This window comes from Triturus cristatus, chromosome 7 (assembly GCF_964204655.1).
Source record: "Triturus cristatus chromosome 7, aTriCri1.1, whole genome shotgun sequence".
Classification (NCBI taxonomy): domain Eukaryota; kingdom Metazoa; phylum Chordata; class Amphibia; order Caudata; family Salamandridae; genus Triturus; species Triturus cristatus.
Window position 1 is genome coordinate 693,007,749 of NC_140590.1, and position 21,576 is coordinate 693,029,324.

General features: G+C 43.9%; 1 long non-coding RNA gene across 1 annotated transcript in view; it reads right to left on the reverse strand.

The window, feature by feature from the left end:
* Positions 1–21,344, reverse strand: part of LOC146810349 (uncharacterized) — a 128,351-nt gene extending 107,007 nt beyond the window's left edge. Inside the window, exon 1 of the long non-coding RNA XR_014965678.1 lies at positions 21,221–21,344. This is a non-coding gene — a long non-coding RNA (uncharacterized LOC146810349). The remainder of the gene's footprint in view (positions 1–21,220) is intronic.
* Between the last annotated feature and the right edge of the window lie 232 nt (positions 21,345–21,576).

Here is a 21,576-nt window from a genome sequence, read left to right on the forward strand (position 1 = left end):
GAAAGAAACGGAGATTCACTTATTGTGTTACATGTTTTAATTAACGCATTAATTTTTGTAAACTTTATTCTTGCGTGTGCTTGGGTACCTTTGTTGCAGGCCACTAACTTAGCTAGATGGGCTGAGGGTTGAGGGCTGCTGGATATATGGAGATTGCAACATGTTGGTATGCGTGAATACTCCTTTTACTCCTACCCACACTCCCTACATACTCGCCTTGATCATTTCCTTTGCACACCATACTTGTTCCCCTATGTTACAAAAAGCACTTACCTGGGGAGACCTACTTCGGACCAAAATCCGTTGGAGCTGTTGCTTCACACCAATCCTTACATGGCGCCTTCAACCCTTACAACTGGAAGACCCAGTGTTTAGGAATACATTAGCAAATACCATCACTACGTATTTTACTGAAAATGAAGGCACGGCCACAACCAGGTCTGTTGAATGGGAGGCCTTCAAGGTGACAATCTGGGGGGGTCTCTATGGGGACGCTGGTGGGGGCCAGACGGGAGGTGACCCATGACATTATGGAACTGGAGGGGTGGTTGCAGGTGTTAGAGGTAGCATCCCAGTCAGATGGTGGGAAAATGGCAGATCTTCAGGAAGCTACGATAAAATATGCAGAGCTGTTAGAACACCTGCGGGTGATAGATGTAAATACATATACACTGCGCACACAACCAGAAGCAGACAGGTTTGGCACATTACTATCTAGATTGATTAAGCCACAACCCACCCCTATGCCAGTTCTGGCTGTCTATGACAGATCACCAAACGCTAATCACTACCCAGGTGGAAAGTAATAAAACATTTCACGACTATTACACAGACCTTTATGCCGCTCCCTCCCATGATATGTGAGAGGCTATGACAATATTCCCAGGATCCATTGAGCTCCCCACTGTTATGGAAGCAAAGTGCAAAGACCTGGGTGCTCCACTGACCGCTGCTGAGATCCGTGGTTCAATAAAGGGACTTGCCTGTAAAAGGACCCCTGGTTCAGACGGGCTTCCCATCGAGTTTGATTCCACCTTTGCAACACCCTTAATTCCCAAACGATTGCAACTGTACACTACTGCACTAACAGAGGGAGCCTTGCCCCCCCCGACCAGGGAAGCAATAGTGACTTCTTTATTAAAACCTGATAAGTCCCCTATGGACCTTACAGCTTACTGGCCCCAGTCAATTCGTAATACGGAATATACAATTCTCAGTAATGTCCTAGCATCGAGGCTGCTTCATTTCCTCCCCAAATTGATACACACGGAACAATGTGGTTTCATACCAAAACATAGCACCTCATTAAACATCTGCTGTTTCTATGCCCTACCCTACTACTCACTTTCCGGGCTGGTTCCCCTAGAGCGGGCTGCCTTTCATTGGATATCCATCAAGCATTTGATTCCTTGACCTGGCCGTACATGTTGGCAGCCTTAGCCAAATATAGGATCCCTCCAGAGTTGTGCAAATGGGTGGAGTTATTTTATTCTAGACACACGGCACGGGCAAAGACCGGAACTAACATCTCCCCTTCAAATAATATTTTCCGTGGTACTCATCAGGGTTGCTCCCTATCGCCTTTACTGTTCGTGCTAGCTTTAGAACCCCTGGCACAAGAGATCCGCTGCACGATGACAACGTATGACATCCTGATTGACCTTTTACGCCACTCTGTATCACTCTATGCAGATGATATGCTATTATACTTTAGGGACCTGCATGTAGACATGACAACTATAGCCCTGTTGTTTGTGCAGTTTGGGGAAATATCTGGTCTTCATCTCAATGCCTAAAAACCTGTAGCATATTCTTTTTCTGATACGTACACCTTATCTACTCTTCAATTTGGACCAGCACAAATCAGGGTGGAACCAATTACTTCCAAATACTTGGGTATTATTCATATCTAAAGGATCACCGCAGACACCATACACGGGAATGTGGTCCTAACACTTAACTCTCTAAAATCTCATGTGGCGTTCTGGAACACCTTGCCCCTAACGACGGTTGGCCGGCTGGCCGTTTCTAAAATGGTTATGCTCCCTAGACTTTTATATCAATTTGTGAACCTTCCTGTGGCTCTTCCAGCATGGATCTATAGAGCGCTTGATACATTATTAACTTCATTGCTATAGGGACAAGGCAGACATAGAAAATGCAGTTGCCAAGCACAGAAGGAGGCATGGGTGCACCAGATCTTAAAGCCTATTGCATAGTGGGGCAATTGCAGTGGTTGGCATATTGGCTGGCCGGCAATAACCTATTTGGAACAGGTTATTCCCTGGAATGGTTAAAAAATGGATCATTACAGACACTATTGTGCCCCCGTGTGGGACGGGTAAGGGACCCCCCTTTCCTATTACACATAGCACTTCATTATTGGAAGATGGCAAATATACCAACACACCTGTACCTTATGCCCCGAATGTTCCACTGTGCGGCCTGACCACATTACGGGGAGTACTATCGACCAGATTACGGAGCTATGTGGAGGCTGGAGTTGAAACGGTGGATGATTTATTCTTGGATGGAAATCTAATGCGTCATGAGGAATTTAGGCAAACTAATGCTGCTCCAAGCACGCTTTTTTTAACTCATGCCACATTTATGCATTACATGCGCCAGCATTGGTTGGTGGACCAGAGGGAGCCCTCTACTTTCCGGTTGTTGCAGGCCCTGCACATAATAGGTCATGGTGGCCATTTGGTTAGATGGCCACATCGTGGATTGCAGTCACATCTGGGCATGTCACTGTTGCCCCTTTGCCAGAGGTGGAAACTGCGATAGCCAGGGAGTTCACTGACAGAGAATGGGCGCAGATCCTTGAACATCCTAGATGCGTCTCCCGTAATGTCCGACTTAAGACTATACAACTGTTAATACTACATAGGGCTTACCTTACGCCCCAGAAGATACAACGCATGTACCCGACTGCCTCATCGGCATCTTCTAGGTGTCACCACCCCGATACAGATTTCCTTCACATGTTATGGGCTTGTCCCTCCCTTAAAGATTTTTGGATAGAGGTCACACAGGGCCACACACAAATTACTGAACGCTCCACATGGGCTACTGTTGAAGCCTGTCTCTTGGGTCTCCCCCCCTCCCAAAAAAGGCAGGTGTACTACGCCGCTTTACGGGTCTCACATCGATGTTGGCCAAGAGACTAATTACGCAGCGCTGGAAGACACACATGGCACCACATGAGGGGAAATGACGGGAGGAAGTCATAAAATGGGCTACTGCTGAGAGAGAAGCGCTGCAGCGCGAAGAGTATAGAGGGAAAAAGCAGATATCGATGGAATGGGCTCAACTATTAGAACATTTCAAAATACATTCTACAATTGCTTCCAGTGACTGATGGACTACTGGGGACCTCTTGTCTCTTTTCCCTCCTGCCTCCTTCTCCTCCCCCCCATCCCTCCTCCTTCCCTTCCTCCCCCGTCTCGATTGCCCTGGGTACCCTGGTAAGCACTCTCAATGTGGATGCATATTAAAACAGACACTAAGGGGCCGATTCCGATCCTGGAAAAATATTCCCCGTACGAATCGTATCTGGATTTTTTACCGTACGAATCGTACAAGTCCCGTACAAACTGGCAAGTACGATTCGTATGTTAAAAAGTCCATACGAATCGCATTGTGTAAATTCCCCGACACGTCCTCGGGTCGGAAAAGGTGTCCGACACGTCCCCGGACATTTTTACGTACGAATCTGAAAACTGAAGTCCGAGCGCGCAAGTACGACTCGTACCGTCCGTCGATTGTACAACCGTATGGTAAAAAGACCGTCCAGAGCGAACTCCTATAGCAACCATGGAGACGTCCAAACAGGTGCCCGGTACGCACCGTCCCCCCCAGCCCCCCATATGTACGCGCCGTCCCCCCCAGCCCCCCGTATGTACGCGCCGTACCCCCAGCCCCCCGCGGATGGATGCGCCGTACCCCCAGCCCCCCCGCGGAAGGACGCGCCGTACCCCCCCAGCCCCCCGTGTGTACGGCGCAGACCCCCACCCGTGTATGTACGGCACGTACCCCCACCCCCGTAGGTACGGTGCGGACCCCCACCCGTGTATGTACGGTGCGTACCCCCACCCGTGTATGTACGGCGCGTACCCCCACCCCCGTAGGTACGGTGCGGACCCCCAGCGCTACGCTGGGGGTCCGCACCGTACCTACGGGGGTGGGGGTGGGGGTACGCGCCATACATACACGGGTGGGGGTACGCACCGTACATACACGGGTGGGAGTCCGCACCGTACCTACGGGGGTGGGGGTACGCGCCGTACATACACGGGTGGGGGTACGTGCCATACATACACGGGTGGGGGTCCGCACCGTACATACACGGGTGGGGGTATGCGCCGTACATACATGGGTGGGGGTCTGCACCGTACATACACGGGTGGGGGTCCGCACCGTACATACACGGGTGGGGGTTTGCACCGTACCTACGGGGGTGGGGGTGCGTGCCGTACATACACGGGTGGGGGTCCGCAACGTACCTACGGGGGGGCTGGGGGGGGGTACGGCACGTCCTTCCGCGGGGGGCTGGGGGTACGGCGCGCCCATGCACGGGGGGCTGGGGGTACGGCGCATTCATCCGCGGGGCTGGGGGGGGACGGCGCGTACATACGGGGGGCTGGGGGGGGGACGGTAGTACCGGGCCCCCTATTCCGCTCGCATCGCGGCGTACTTCGCTTTTCCGGCACTTTTTGGGTGCCGTAAAAATATTGCCGCCCGGACTGCTGTCGGTACGAATCGTACTTGCTGGGACGTAAAAACATGCCTAACTGCGTCCGGACGTCACGTCCGCGGTGTCCCGGATCACATTCGTATGTATTTTGCAGTCGGTCGGTGTTTTTTCCGACTCGTACGGAAATGGTGTTTCCGTACGAATCGTACTTGCAAGTTTGTATGGTGTTTTTACCGGGTACGAGTCGGACGGAGAAAACGCTCCAACCGACGGTTCGTACCCGGTTTTTCCAGGATCGGAATCGGCCCCTTAGTTTGCAACAGCACTGTTCTTTTTTTGTTTTGCATTTTAATGGGGGGTGGTTGGGGGGAAATACAGGATCCTAAAATGTATTCATGTAAGGTTTACATCCTGTTTTTTTCAACAATGTTATTAAATACGTGACACATACATGTGGACAATTGTATTTCAAGACTACATATGCGAAAGGTTTAAGATTCAAAAGTATGTAATTACAATCCCTGTATGTGATCTGCTAACTATTGTATTTATGAAAATATAATGCGCACATGTATAAAACTGAAAAACTCAATAAATCTGTGTTAAAAAAAGAAAAGACTCACGGAGACACCCTTTCACCATGGCGCAAAGGTGTCTCCATGGCGCAGGGCAGCTGATTTCAGCACCAGCTCTAGGGAAAGGGGTGGAGAGTGCCATATTTCCCTAAAGTTGGCGCTCTCCTCCTCTCTCTTTTCACGCAGCGCAGCGCTTGCATCTGCTGCTCTGCGCTTCGTGAAAAAGTGGTAAATCTGCCCCTCAGTGGTTTTCCATGTCATGGGCCACCGAACAATCACAACTATGTGTCCACGATCAAATGTTGCATGTGCTCATATAACACAATCCTGTAGCCATCCCACACGTGTATTTTTAGCCACTACTCTAACTAAAATGTAATATGGATGAGTGCTTGTCCTACGTGCACAGCAGAAATCCAACTTTAAGATACAAGTGGGGGAGCCACAATAGCAAAATGTGGATATTACGCATGTATTGTTTAGTTCCTATTCAGCTGCAATATTTCTCTCCACTAGGTGCACCGTCAAGCCGGGGCAGTATTTCCAATTATGCCTGTGTAATGTCACATAATGCGAGGAATTCATGTTATGATTGTCACGCCAAATTTCTGAAATAACACCATTACACCACAACAGATTACGCCACGGGCATGGCAACATTCTAACACAGGAGCACAGGAAGAATGCGGACAATTTGAGCAACCAGACTGCGGGTGGCAGAGAAGGGGATTCATGGGATTTGGACAAAGAGGGAAAAGCTACAAGCAGGTGGGGCAGAAAGGGAAATACATGAGGCGTGAGTGAAATTAAGGTGTGTGCATAGTGGAGTCCAGAGAAAAATAGGCACAGAAATCAGAAATAGGGCAGAAAAAGAACTAGGCAGGCGTGGATAGTCTTAGGAGAAGGAGGGGGCTCCTCTAGGTGAGGCTGGGGAGGGAGGCATTAGCAACTACTGCAGAGAGCAGGTCTGGTGCTGTATGCTGAGTTTTAATTGTAGAGGTTCTACTGGGCACACTGGGCTGTAAGGGGCCGCTAATTTACCATGTTCAAGATATAAATATCTCAGCTCTTGAGTGACTATACATCTCAATACGCTGCCCCCAAAAATACCAAGCCCATGAAAATGATCGTAATGCGAGTAAAAAGAATGAGTCGGCGCTTTAGATGAGTGAAACGAATAAAATGTTGCAGTTTTTGTATCTTTCTTCCCAGACTTCCATTCCTAATGAAGCATTTTGGCTGAACAAAAGAACAGCCTGCAAGGCAAATCTGGCTTCCCTGCAATTTAATCAGTAAATTGGAAATGTTACATCCAGAAGTTATGGATTTAAAAATGATTGCATTGCATATTGTGAAGAGATTTACAGCTGTCTCTAAAATAAATAGAGACATGATTTTTATATTTTTCCTTGAAATAGTAACGTAATGCTTATCAGTGATTGCCTTGCAACACTCACTAATTAAACAGTAAACACAGGACAGCCACAGCTTCCCAGCGTTCGCGCTCAAGCAGAAAGTCCGAGCAGTGCTCAGCCTGTGTTTAGGAGCCTGGCTGTTGGTGAAATGTGCAAAGGGGCAGAAACGAGGGGCAGCAGGATTTGCAGCTTCTAAAAGTGTTTAAATAAAAAGTGAAAATAGACTCGAAGAAAGTGACAGCAAGAGAGAACTTGCGCAAATAATTCACAATTTTTCATTGTGTAGCTTTGACATTAGTCAAACAAGGGTGGTCACCAAGTTGCTTATATGAAGAACCAGGTGAAGTTGGTTCTAGTGGTGGCTCTCATGTCCGTCGGGGAGCGAGTAAGTTGGGTGTCATCAGCGTAGGAGAGGACGTTGATGTCTTGAAATAGCATGATGTTGGCAAGCGGTGTCGAGTATATGGTGAAAAGAGTGGGGCTTAGGGGCTTAGGGACAATCCCGATGGAACTCCACATATCAGTTTCTTGGTCTCTGATGTGAAGGATGCTAGCCTAACCCTTTGGGTGTTTTTCTGTGAGGAAGGAGCAGATCCATTTGAAAGCAGATCCTTTTATGCCAATCTCGCGGATTCTTCTGACAAGGGTGTTGTGGGAGACAATGTCGAAGGCTGCAGAAAGGTCAAGCAGGATGAGGGCCGCTGTTTCTCCTCAGTCCAGGATTTGAATGTTGTTGGTGGCCGAGTGCCCTTTCGGTGCTGTGGTTCTTGTTGAATCCTGATTGAGTGTTGTCTAGATGATGGTAAAGTTCAAATTGAGTTGTGAGTTAATTGTTGATGGCCTTCTGAATCACTTTGGCTGGATAGGGGAGCAGGGAGATGGGTCAGTTGATTGTGTCAGTTGTGGGCTTCTTGAGGAGGGCATTGATTCCTGAAAACTTCTATTTGTCCGGGAAAGTAGCGAATGTGATGGAGGTATTGATGATTTGGGTAAGAGTGGTGCTCATTGGTGATGTTCTCAAGTTGTAGATGTGGTGGTGGTGGTATGGGTCTGTTGGGGCCCCTAAATGGATGGTCTGCATGATTGCTGCTGTGTCATTTCTGGTAAGGGTTGCCCATTCGGTAATTGGCCGTCTTGGTTGGTGATAGGTAGGTTAATGATGAGTTCTCTGGGGTTTGGTTGGTGTGCGAAGTTGCTGTAGATGCAGTGGAGTAGCTAGCACTTTGGCCACCTGTGGCTGTCTCAGTGCTTGCTGTCCCACTGTGGCTGCATCAAAGAGAGATGGGGGGTGCTGGTGAGATTTTTTCAATTTGCTGCCCCTCGGCGGCCGATTGAAGAGTGGGGGGGGGGGTGATTGCATCCCTGAGACGGCAGGTAAGAGCAGGGGAGGCTGCTGCCCCCAAAACTCGTGCTGCCCAGGGTGGACCGCAATTGTTACAGCACTGTGTAAATGTTTGCTCTTTTGTGTGAAAGAAGTTGGATAGGTTGTCACAGAGTTGTTGGGAGGCAGCAATGTTGTTGACAGTGGTTGAGGGCGGGATGAAATATTTGACGATCGAGAAGATCTCCTTGCAGCTGTTGGAACTTCCTTCGATGAGGTCCACCAGTGCTTTTTTCTTGGTATCTCCTATTTTCTGGTGATAGTATCTGCGTGAAGCCTTGTAGGGAGTTTTGTTGGTGGTGTTGTGGCTGGCTCACCATTTGCTTTCTAGCTTTTTACAGTGTTGTTTGGTATCTCAGAGCCTTCTATGCACCAGCTGGCCCACTTGTTTGAACTGCTATGCTTGTTGGGTTTGTTTGGTGCAACGGAGTCCGCACAGTTCTTGATCCAAGATTGTCTGTGGGGCTAAGTTGATCCTTGCTTAGCACACTGAGCCAGTCTGCTTCTGTGATTTCTACCCAGCTAAAAGAAAAAACAAAAGGTCTTGGCTGCCTCCAGAGTTGAAAAATTGCCCACATAGTTCTCTGCTCCTACCTACTGAAAAACTGCAACAACTGCAAAGTAACACAGTTCAAACTCTCTGCAGCTTTAACATTGAGACCATGTAGCTCTCTTGTCCATGCTTCACATTAGCTGCTTGTTAGGAAAACGATAATTGTTGAACGAGTCCTTCACAATATGGGTTCCTCATTGCTCACAAGTGGTGTCCAATGCAATAGATTACCAAAAACCTTCTGTTTTTAGTAAACATCTCCTAGAGGTGCAAGCCTTCTTGTATTGAAGATTGTGATTTCTATGTCAAGGCAGCACAACTCTGGAATTCCCTCCATTATGTGGTACAACAACCAAGGTTCATTGTGTGGTTCACCACACCACTAAACATTTTGCTTCGCTGTCTAAACAGTCTAAATGTTGACAAAGGATAGCAATTGTGTGTGTGATGGTAGACAGTAAGTACTTTATTGTATATATAGAGCCCATGTCAGCACTTCCATCATTTGGCAGGCATGATTTTAAACACAAAGTTCCAATTCTACATTACAGCCCAAGCTGGCAGGACAATATAACACAGCACACCCCTAACAAACATCAAAAATAAAAAAAATACTTGAATACAATGAAACAAGACAACACAATCTAACACGCCCAGTACAACACAAAAGGCACCACAGTTCAAGAAAGCATATGGAATATATGGAATATGAAAAGTAACCTAATTCTTGCATAACTGATGCATCTTCCTGGTACTTCTAAGACTGCCATTCCAGGATTTCGGTCTTCACAGATCTCCTTTAATCGCAAATTACCCGATCACGTCTACACTCTATATTCATTATTTGAGGATTCTGCCACTCTCCTCTCTCAACATTCATGGTACTCCCTTTAACCCACCAGCTACAACACGTGGCTGGAGCCCTTTCTGACTTCCGATTGTTTTCTAATGCACAGAAACTCACTCACACTTTCACTTCTGTTTCCTACAAAATACATTGCAATTCATGCTTAGAATTTATAATTTCTATGGACTAGCTACCTAACATCAAGAAAGTCACATCCTGATGAACCCACATCTTTACCTGCCCACGACTAACGTTAATGGGAATTTGCATGCCACTCAATGATTCAAATGGCCTGTGAGCTATTGTATGTTTTGATGTATTATGATATGAAGGTATAGCCTCAATCTGGGAAAGTCTGCAGGCAAGAACTCACAGATTACACTCACAAAGTAAACTGATTTCGTTCTCTTCCATGCGAGCACTGGCTTTTAATTTTCTCTGCCATTGGACATACCCGATATCTTTAACCCAAAAGGTAGCAAAGCCAGCCTTGGGCCTAAAGGTAGTGCCAGGGACTAGCATGTATCACCACTGAATGAACCCTGACCACAAGCAGCAATGAGCAGAAACCGACCTGACCATTCTGATCCTAACCACCACCCCCCCAACAGCAATGTCAGGTGCAAGACTATACCTGGCTAAATGGGGACAGCAGAGACCCAGGCTACAGGCAGAGACCTGAGGATGTTATCTCCCACGCACCATCCTTCCAAATCTCATCCCAGGGTCTCTCCAGAATTTTTACTGTGTAAAGCAGACTTTTTCTGACCTGTAAGATATTGTTTTTAGAACAACATAAATCACAACCTTTGACAAGTATCTCCGCTATTTCCTCTTCTCCATCCGTAGCTAGACATTCAGATGGTATTGAACTTTTGATAGTAGACACCCCTTAAATTTTTCTTAATCTATGAAATCTAATTTTGAGAAGCAACAGGCACATTCAAACTTGGCTGTCACCTCACCTCACCTATGCAATGCAGAGTGTAACAATTGACGCAGTTTTTGCCATCGAAACTTAAAAAGTTAATGCAAAAGCACAATTCACAATTTCTCTTGCAGATGATCCAAATTGGGGAGAGCCATAGTAACTATTATTTTTGCTCTGTAATTCCTTTACACATGTTGCTGAGAATTGTAACCATTTCCCCTCAAGCAATAAAAGGCAAATTGCTCAATTGCTGTTTCACTACTCCAATAAACTTTTTCAACTCTAAAGCAAGCACACACCGTATACTTTGCCAAAACTAAGGGCAAACAGTTGACTTCCCAAAACCACCTGTAATCCCATTATTTCACTTTGGTCACAACATATATTTATTTATTTATAGCCACCATGAGTAAAAAATATCCCAAACTGTCATCTAAATGTATAATTATCAGTCTAATGGAGCATCCGTGCATCCTGTGGACAGGCTCATGATTATGTAGTGAGCATGTCAGATCTATTTTTGAAAACGTATATGATGGATAGTGAGCCTCAAGTTTGAAGAAATGGAATTTGAGGACAATCTTTTAAACTGGGAGGGTATTACAGTGCAGGTAACAGGTAGGCAGAGTGAAGAAATGTGGGATTGGAGCTATGCTAGAGATGAAAGTTGAAAGTTATCATTGATTGTGTAGGAGAGTGTTTCTTAACCTGTGGTCCGTGGACCCCTGGAGGTCTGCAAAGTCTACTCAAAGGGCCCGCTTACAAAATTAAAGAATAGAAGACTAATAAAGTAGATACACACAAAAAACAAAATGTAAGATTAAAAATACTAAAATGCTCTGTAAATGTAAAGCATTTTGAAACTGGAGGCTAAAAATGTGGTTGGTATCCTTACCATGATGTGTGGTAGTGGTGCAAGTATAGCAAACAGAATCTCAGACTTTAGTATGGATAATTGGTGGCCTCAATTGTAGTACTGCTACGTGTGGACAAAAAGAGAGTGTGCATTAAGCACAAAAAAATAAATAAAGTGATATGTTAGCATATTGCTTCATCATATAGAAATAAAACCACAATGTGAAAAACTCCTGCCTTCCCATTAAAATAAAAATTTAGATTTTTGTATATTTTTTAGTTAGTGTGCTAAATACATTTCATAAATTGTGTATTTGTTTGAGCTATACTTATTTCTGTAATTATGTTAATTGTTATGAGGTTCAAATCATAGAAATTGCTGATGCTGAGTTCCCTGGCTTCCAGTAGTGATTTAGTGGGGGTCCCCAGCTTCTAGTAGTGATTCAGTAAGGCGTAGGGTGAGGGGTTTCCCAAAAGTCCAAAGGTACAAGAGGAAGGGTGTTGTCAGAATATACTATGAACTGCTGTGAAAAGCAAGGAGAGGGAAGCCTTTTGAATGAACTTTTGCAGTCAATATCTTTAAAGCCTCTATGATTACAAGGTACCACTGTTTCCCCATGGTCCCTAATGCTGATTGTGAGTGACATGCCAGCAATGGGTTTACTGTGTGGTCTGGCGTCCCATAAATGTTGTATTATGTACGTTAAACCCTTTACTTAAACCAATGGAAGACACAACAAAGCACTGCTTCATATACCCCAAGTCCTTTCTTCCCCTCAAAAAGGACAAATAAAGTAATGGAATATTTCAGGAGTACACTTTCAGTGCCTGTGCATTGTTACCAAATTTAAGTGAAAATTGCACTATAAATGCACACATTATACTCCTTTCCCCACATTTAGCATGTAGGAGAATCTCTGAACCCCTTACCACCCTTGAGGATTCCCAGCTAGCTCATTTCACCCACTCAAGTCAATCTGGCTTTGGCCACTGTCCATGCATGCAGAGGGAGCTGCCAGTGGGGGAAGAAGACAGTGCCTGGTTGGACAGTGGGCAGTGCCTCCTAAGAAATATTTTGGGCACCTGAACTTATTTTATTTAAATAAGCACTGCCACAAGGCCATATGCCACACCCTCATTTGGGCCAATAGACTTTTTGTTCTTCAAGGTTGGTAATGGGAATGGCATCAAATTAAAGTAATTGTAACACCTGTTATTTGAAATGCTAAAATTCCCACGGGTTCAGGCTTCACATAAAAGCAAGTTATTGTCTTCTTACTACTATCAAACCAATGAGACAACACCTCTATGGGAATCCAAGCCAGAATCTGCACTTGTTTCTATTCAGCTGTACTTGAAATTGTCATTATGCTAGTCCTGAAGCAGATATAGAGTGGAAAATATCTGTCTTTTATAGGCACAAAGTAACACCAAACAAATACCCTCACGGGTGATAGTGTGCTTTAAAAATACACATAACAGAACATTTTATACTATACCATTGACATGACTTCTGATACACATAATAGGTGTTTTTATTTATCTGAGAGGCAGTCTTTTTATCAACCTTTGGTGAATGGAAAGGTGACTGGACCCTTCCAGGACTCAAACCGTGAATATTCAGGTTGAATACAGACATCTACGGCAGGTTCTCAACCTACTTAGCTATCTTAATTTGTTTAGCAGCTCTCATCACTACAGAAGCTGTTGATCAAAAGGACACAAAATTATGTATAATTTTAAAATGGCAAAAGCGCAATTAGTTTTATGTTCTTGGTTTTGGCATAGTGGCTCTTTCGTGTAATTATGATGAAATATTATATATGGGATAAATTAAACCCCCTACATTGGAACTGTGTTTGTAATCATCAAGGAGTTATGTGGCTATAGAGATTAAACAGGCCAAAGGTCACAATTCTCTATTAAATTCCAGAACTCTGAGGTGACTTGCAGTATCAATCTAATCTAGTGTACTTGGATTGTACAGCACATCATTTTTAGTTCTCACCTGAGACCGAGCATGTGCTGTTGCTTGTGGGATTAGAACCCGCCCATTGCTTACCATTACTCTAATTTCCTTGCTTCTCTTTGGTATGTGTTTGGCCCAACCTTGGAGTGTGACCTGAGTACTATTTCCTTTCTCAGTGTTCTTTCCAGTGATATTGTTTCTTTTAGTTGTAGCAGTTGTAAATACATTTCCAGGCAGTCTCTCCATTTTCGTTCTGCTCTGCATTGTTACTTGCCAGCTCCTGTCCCGTTGCTTGCCCCATCCGTCTTTGTTACTGTCTTTTCCTGCTACTGCATTATTGCTTGTTTGCTTGCCCCATCCCACCTGTCCCCTGCAGAGTTGTTACTTGCTTGCCCCATCTCTCCTGCCCCCCTCCAGTGATGTTGCTTGCTTGCCCTGTCCCCCATACCCTTGCAATGTTGCTTGCTTGCACTGTCACCCCCAGCCCCATGCTTTGTTGCTCATTGCCTCACCCCTCCTGTGTTGTTGTTCCTTGCCCTGTCCTTCCTGCACCCGTCCCGGGTTGTTGTTGCTTTTAATGTTGAATACAATTTCTGTTGAACTGGTCCTGATGTCCAAGGGCCTCCTATAGTCCCTGTTGTCCTCCTGCAGGCTTCACTGTAAAAACGGACAATCTATTGTTCACAATAGCAAACGGTACCTCTGGCTTCTTTACACATAAAGCAACCAGGTGTAAGGCAACTCCCTCTGGCCAATATGACAATTTTATGTCTTAATATTAACACTTGAATAGTGCCAATAATGTGTTGTTGGGTTTGGGTTTCAAGGTAGTAACTGTGATGGAATCTTCCTCTACTGTTGCCTATGCTGCATCAGCCATGTTTATGTAAGGATTGATTATGCTGACTCTCAGCTGTGTAGCAAGGAATAGTGCTGATATTGCAGCAATACTAGAATCCAAAATTAATGTCTTTTATTTGTTTAAATCACCAGGGGTTTTGTTCTTGCTCTCAAAGAGAGGCAGAAAGATTGACTCTAATGTTAAAGGTGGAGTCTTCAATCTGAGAACAACATCTTTAGGGGAAAGCACCATATTTTATTACATGGTGTCTCACTATTTTGCCAAGTTGCTGTGTCTTTTCAGGAGAATATACCACCACATTTGGCAAATCTATCCCTGCCTTAGTAAACACTCCTTCAAGGCAATATCCCTCACCAATGGGAACTGCCATTTTGTGGCAGTTTGCAACCTCCCCCTGGGAATGCCTGGTTGTGCCTTTGAGACCTGTATTTTGGATATCTTTACCTGGTCGGAGGCTTTCCGATCGACATGGTCGGTTTAAAGCATGACCGTCGTATTAGAATGATGGCGGTCAGAGTTTAAACTGGCCGGGAATCCATCACGGTTCCGGCTCAAGAACCCAGTCGGAAATCCTGCATTTGGCCCTAGGGATAGGTGCCCCCGTAAACATCCCTGCACCGTTTGGCAGGTAGTGTGAGGTGCCTGCCATCACCGTGCAGGGATGTTAAAAAAACGTGTATTTTTCAATGGTAGCCTGTGCTGCGGGTGGTTTCAGCCTGCCAATCAAATTCCCATGGAAAAATTGATGTTTCCAACCGTAACATAATGCTGTCGGAACCGCTGACCTGAGGACGGTCGGTTTCCAATCCGCATCAGTCCACCCAACATCGTAATCAGGGCCTAAATATATCCACTTGCTGCCTCAACAGAAATATATTTGTGGTGTCTACACTATGTCTCGGCTATGTGTTTTTCTTTCAGTCCATGCCCTGGCTTTCAATAAGCCAACGATGCCACAATAAAACTAGACCAGTGTTACTACTTCGAAGTACACATGACAGTGTTTTTACTTTGTGATGAGTGTTACATCGGGAGCGGTTACATTGGAGTCATTATATCAGAAGCCGTTACTTCCGATTATATAGGTAGCTTTTTAAAATTATTTAGTCATTATGAAAGTAATTGTAATACTTTAAAGTATAACAATAAATTACAGTTTCATTAGCAGAAATATGTAATATTTAAAATAAATGAAGCCTTACAATAGTAGATAATTATATTTTAGTAACACTGAATAAAAAATACATACATTTATTTTTGGCAATATATATCTTATGTATTACATCATTTAAAAATATTGCTTAATTTGTAACAATACACATGATTTAATATATTTATTATAGATTATTGTTATACACAATATAGTGTTTAAGAATAATTTACAACAGTAAAAAGAATTTATCAGTATCTTAAAAAGTTTTTTACTATTTTGTTCTCCTTCAATATTACAGGCTTGCACTAATTTCTGTGGGAAAAATAGTCTTTTTTTCCTTTCTGTGCTGCCATTTTTCCATCGGGATAAGGATGTTGTGTCTGTAGATAGATGGCTATTTGACACCTCTATGGATCGTAGAAGAAGAAGAGAACAACTACGACTGTACTAATTAATAGTATTTATTCAAAATGAATCTTTTGGTCATTCAAAGAATTTTTTTCAAAGAATTTTTAAAGGAATACTTTGACAAAACGATTAAGCACCGCAAAATAACAACAACACTTATTATGTAAAAACAACAAATACAACACCAATGTCAAACGATATGTACCGACGCTGCCAATGTGGCAGGTCCACCACTTTGTACCTTCATTCAAACTCCACTCCTCATTCAACCACTCACACATACATACCATACAATATACCAATGGTTACAATTTATTGGGAATTTACACAACCAAAGGGCTATCCAAACAAGGAAAAGAAACAAGAACGTTTAAGTGTGCAACCCAATCTATTCAATCAACAGTAATATTAATAGAATAAGCACGAAAACATTATTTTGGATGTTGCACCCCTAACGGGCTAATTTGACCAATGTTTGGAATAAACAGGAACACAAAGATGGTCTACGCGTTTCGAACCCCAATTGATTAGATGGGTGGGGTTCTCATCAGGACCAAGAATCTAAGAAAGAAAAACGAGAAAATGAAGCCGGATGTAAATCCACAATACTGAGAAAGCAACCCACAAAGTTACGCTGCCTGAGGGTGACAGGACTTACCAGAATGATAGTGGAATGTCTAAACGTTGTTCGGGACCAAGTAGAACTGAAAAACATGAATGGGAGTATAAATCTATCTGAGTCTAAAGAGGACAAAGACAAAGAGCAACTATTCGCTGAGAAATCCTGTGCGTGAAAAAACAGGGAGGAACTTACTTAGGGGTGGATCCCAGGGCATGTACTAGTGCACGACTCTGTTCTGATGAATTTGGGACATCTTGCGTGTTATATTAGAAAACGGGATCTGTCAAGCTTCCTGCAACCACAAAGACAAGAGGCGGGGGATCTTTAGTGAAAGAGAGTGTACGCGGCTGAAGTCTGGGAGTTACTGCAGCCGGGAAGCGCTGGTGAGCAATCTCTTACCTTATTTTAAACTTGACGCTGTGAGTTAACGGCAATGTCTGTCTCTCTGTTCTGGCGGAGGGGAGCGATTTCCCTGAGACGTCTATTCAAAGAGAAAAGAAATGGAAAGGGTGCCATCAAACTGAATTTCTCCCGTGCACAAAGGTCTTTCCAACGCACGAAGGAACGCCAAGTACCTGATTCGTAATGAAAAGCTCGTGAGTTCGTTCACAGCCTGAAGCGGATGTTTGGGGCCGCTGCTTCCGTGTGGAGACTAAATGGAATTCTGGGCGAACCACAGGATCCTGGGAGATGTAGTCATATACGATCCACAAGCGCAAGAAATGAGATGAAAAAAATACAACAGTCGGGGACAATGATTCCTCGATCTCTAAATATAAAAATGTACACATCCTAGGAGCGAGGGAAATTTTGCACAATGAGCTCAAATGAAAGTCCAGGGATTTTACAGTCTGTAAATTTCCGATAATTCGTTTAATCCAGATATCGCAGTATCAAATTTAACAATCAACAGCGCTTCCCTTTGTGAGAGCTTTAGTTCGATGTTGCCTCCTCTTGGGTCACGTTCCACTTTTGAAATGACTGTCCAGCGGAGATCAGTTTCCGTGTGCATCATTTTGCACCAATGGTTGACAAGTGGTGCAGATTCAACCTTTTTCCTGATTCGAGACTTATGTTGGATTATTCTCTGGCGGACCTAAAACATTGGTCAAAACTGCCATGAAGAGGGCGTGGTGGACTCCTAGAGAAACACTGCTTGTGAAAAAAGAAAAATCCGCCACAGGACGCCAAGTATTTGTTTCCACCTTCTGCCCTAATTCTAACCAATTCAAGAAATTGATCTACCAGAACTGGCATCTTATTCAAAACTTAGATCCATCACTGGAAATTTCCCCTCTCTTTGCTTTTAAGAGAGAAAGGAATGTGGCGAACCATATAGTAAGGGATACCACAATCAAAAAAGCTTTAGAACCCACAACAAGACAACTTTTGGGTTAGCCAGCAATTAAAGGACACCATAAATGTGGTACTTGTTCATGTTGCGATCAAACGTTTGGAGGGTCGTTGTTTTCCCACAAAGGGATCCACTGGAAGCACGACACCTTTTCAAACTGTAAAACCAAATACGTGGTTTATGGAATAATTTGTCCCTGTGCTCTGCTATACATTGGTAAAACCAATCAAGAAGTCCGCCAGAGAATAATCCAACATAAGTCCCGAATCAGGAAAAAGGTTGAATCTGCACCACTTGTCAACCATTGGTGCAAAATGATGCACACGGAAACTGATCTCCGCTGGACAGTCATTTCAAAAGTGGAACGTGACCCAAGAGGAGGCAACATTGAACTAAAGCTCTCACAAAGGGAAGCGTTGTTGATTTTTAAATTTGATACTGCGATATCTGGATTAAACGAATTATCGGAAATTTACAGACTGTAAAATCCCTGGACTTTCATTTGAGCTCATTGTGCAAAATTTCCCTCGCTCCTAGGATGTGTACATTTTTATATTTAGAGATCGAGGAATCATTGTCCCCGACTGTTGTATTTTTTTCATCTCATTTCTTGCGCTTGTGGATCGTATATGACTACATCTCCCAGGATCCTGTGGTTCGCCCAGAATTCCATTTAGTCTCCACACGGAAGCAGCGGCTCCCAAGCATCCGCTTCAGGCTGTGAACGAACTCACGAGCTTTTCATTACGAATCAGGTACTTGGCGTTCCTTCGTGCGTTGGAAAGACCTTTGTGCACGGGAGAAATTCAGTTTGATGGCACCCTTTCCATTTCTTTTCTCTTTGAATAGACGTCTCAGGGAAATCGCTCCCCTCCGCCAGAACAGAGAGACAGACATTGCCGTTAACTCACAGCGTCAAGTTTAAAATAAGGTAAGAGATTGCTCACCAGCGCTTCCCGGCTGCAGTAACTCCCAGACTTCAGCCGCGTACACTCTCTTTCACTAAAGATCCCCCGCCTCTTGTCTTTGTGGTTGCAGGAAGCTTGACAGATCCCGTTTTCTCATATAACACGCAAGATGTCGCAAATTCATCAGAACAGAGTCGTGCACTAGTACATGCCCTGGGATCCACCCCCAAGTAAGTTCCTCCCTGTTTTTTCACGCACAGGATTTCTCAGCGAATAGTTGCTCTTTGTCTTTGTCCTCTTTAGACTCAGATAGATTTATACTCCCATTCATGTTTTTCAGTTCTACTTGGTCCCGAACAACGTTTAGACATTCCACTATCATTCTGGTAAGTCCTGTCACCCTCAGGCAGCGTAACTTTGTGGGTTGCTTTCTCAGTATTGTGGATTTACATCCGGCTTCATTTTCTCGTTTTTCTTTCTTAGATTCTTGGTCCTGATGAGAACCCCACCCATCTAATCAATTGGGGTTCGAAACGCGTAGACCATCTTTGTGTTCCTGTTTATTCCAAACATTGGTCAAATTAGCCCGTTAGGGGTGCAACATCCAAAATAATGTTTTCGTGCTTATTCTATTAATATTACTGTTGATTGAATAGATTGGGTTGCACACTTAAACGTTCTTGTTTCTTTTCCTTGTTTGGATAGCCCTTTGGTTGTGTAAATTCCCAATAAATGGTAACCATTGGTATATTGTATGGTATGTATGTGTGAGTGGTTGAATGAGGAGTGGAGTTTGAATGAAGGTACAAAGTGGTGGACCTGCCACATTGGCAGCGTCGGTACATATCGTTTGACATTGGTGTTGTATTTGTTATTTTTACATAATAAGTGTTGTTGTTATTTTGCTGTGCTTAATCGTTTTGTCTAAGTATTCCTTTAAAAATCCTTTGAAAAAAATTCTTTGAATGACCAAAAGATTCATTTTGAATAAATACTATTAATTAGTACAGTCGTAGTTGTTCTCTTCTTCTTCTACGATCCATAGAGGTGTCAAATAGCCATCAGCATCGGCGTTTTCATTGTTATTCATATATATAGGCTCAGCCTTGCTGATCAGAGCCACACCCTTTCTTGTTCCTAGTGTCTGTAGATAGAGCACCATGGTCAGCAATGAAAAGGTGATGCTGTGGATGAGTACGAGACCTATTGTTTTTCTTTAAGTAATATTTTAAGGTATATTTGTTGCAGGGAAAGGTAGGTTAGTTTAGGTAAGAGTTTATGATTGTTGGAGGCTTTTTGGGTTTTGGTGTTGGATGGAAGAGATGGATGAAGACAAAGGTCTAGGATTTCAAAGGTTGGGTAGTGTCAGCATCTCTCCTGACAAAAGTACCCTCGCCTTCATTTTTATATCCTGCTTGGAGCGTTTTTTTACTTATTCTGTTTTCAGGTTGTGGTTGGTTTTGAATTTGCTTTAAGGACATGAATGGATATGAGGCATGTTGCTGTTACACAAAGGGGGGGGGGGGTCTCCCTCAAAATACAGACTTTATCTACTGCATTTTTAAAGTTTTTTGGAGCAGCTCTTTACGTTTTTGGACAGAAAGCTCACTATGGTTATATGTCTTTTACTTTTCCTGGAGAGTTTCTTTGATTTTGGAGAGTTTTAGTTTGGACACTGGAATGAGGAACTGGAAGAATTTAAAGATGCATGGATTTTAAAGCAAGTGAGGGGGCTGTCGGATGTCTCCCCTGACAAATGCTCTTTGAATGTAATCTAAAATGTTTTATAATTTTTAGGGGTTGTTTTTGTAATATTGTAGTGCTGAGAAGATATGTTGAGGAGTTTTGGGTCTGTTAGTTCAGGGATTTTTTAATTTTTTACTGTTAGTAGTGTAGTATGTAGGCAATTAGTTTGTGGTGGTCTACTCTGAAAAATATGCTAAATTGTTGCACTTTAGAAAGCAATTGTGCCTTCAATTCCTGTGATTTGGTTTTTAGATATTTATGTTTGCAGACTATCAGAAAAATATGGTGCTTTTCTAATTTCTTTTTTTTTATTCCATGAAATGATACAATGAATGATGAGGTTTGCCAATTGTATTTGTTAAGGAGTTATGCCAACCCTGTATGACATTGTTAGTCTTTTTCACCCCTCCTTTCAGCAGATATCTGTTCCTTCTGATTTTATTGTTTAGGGTGGAAGATGTAATTCATGTATATTTGTTCTTTATGCACATAATGTTTTATTTGGAATTCTCCTGTCCCTTTCCCCCTCTTTTCTTGCATATTGGTATCTCCCTTCTGCTCAGGGAGGCTACCTTAGAATGTTCATTGTGTGGCAGTTGCTGCATTTTTGGTGGAGAGAGGAGACCAGAAATAAGAGTTACAACTTACCTTGCTTTTCAACACTGGCGACCATCTGTGGAAGGGGACAGACGACTCCGGCTCTTACCCTTTTGATGTCCACTCCACCAGCTCTTCTAAGAATGTATTATTCCACAATTTCCTCATTGTGGACCAAGGTACTGTTTACTTTTTCTTCATTAAGTTCCTCTAAGCACCATTCAGACCTCTTTATCGGATACTCGTTATGCCTTGTCAGCATTGACTGCCTTTGCCTCTTGAACCATCGTTCAGCCCGCCTCACTGACCAATATCCGTGTAACTTTAAATCACTCAGCTGCTCACCTTCCCCTCTGTGTTTCCGTCAGCCTCCATCTCACTTCTGAGAGACGTCCTCTGGGCGGAGTGTTTCGCTTCCGTCTTCTGACTGTCCTGAGGCGGGGAACAGGCTTTGAGGGGCGGACTCCTTCATGAGAGGTGGAGTTTACTTTTGGATAAAATATAAAGGATCTTGCTACTCCCTGACCCTCTGGGAGGGCGGTCCCTTCCTCTACTGAGGTGGAGTCTTCCTCGGTGGGAGCCACTGCCCCTCCCAGGGGTGCGTCGTTGAAAAGCTGAGGAGGAGTTTCATCGGATCACAGCCCCTGTCTTTCTGGGTTGTGTTCTTCCTGCCACCGCCTCTCACACTCTTCGTTCAACAC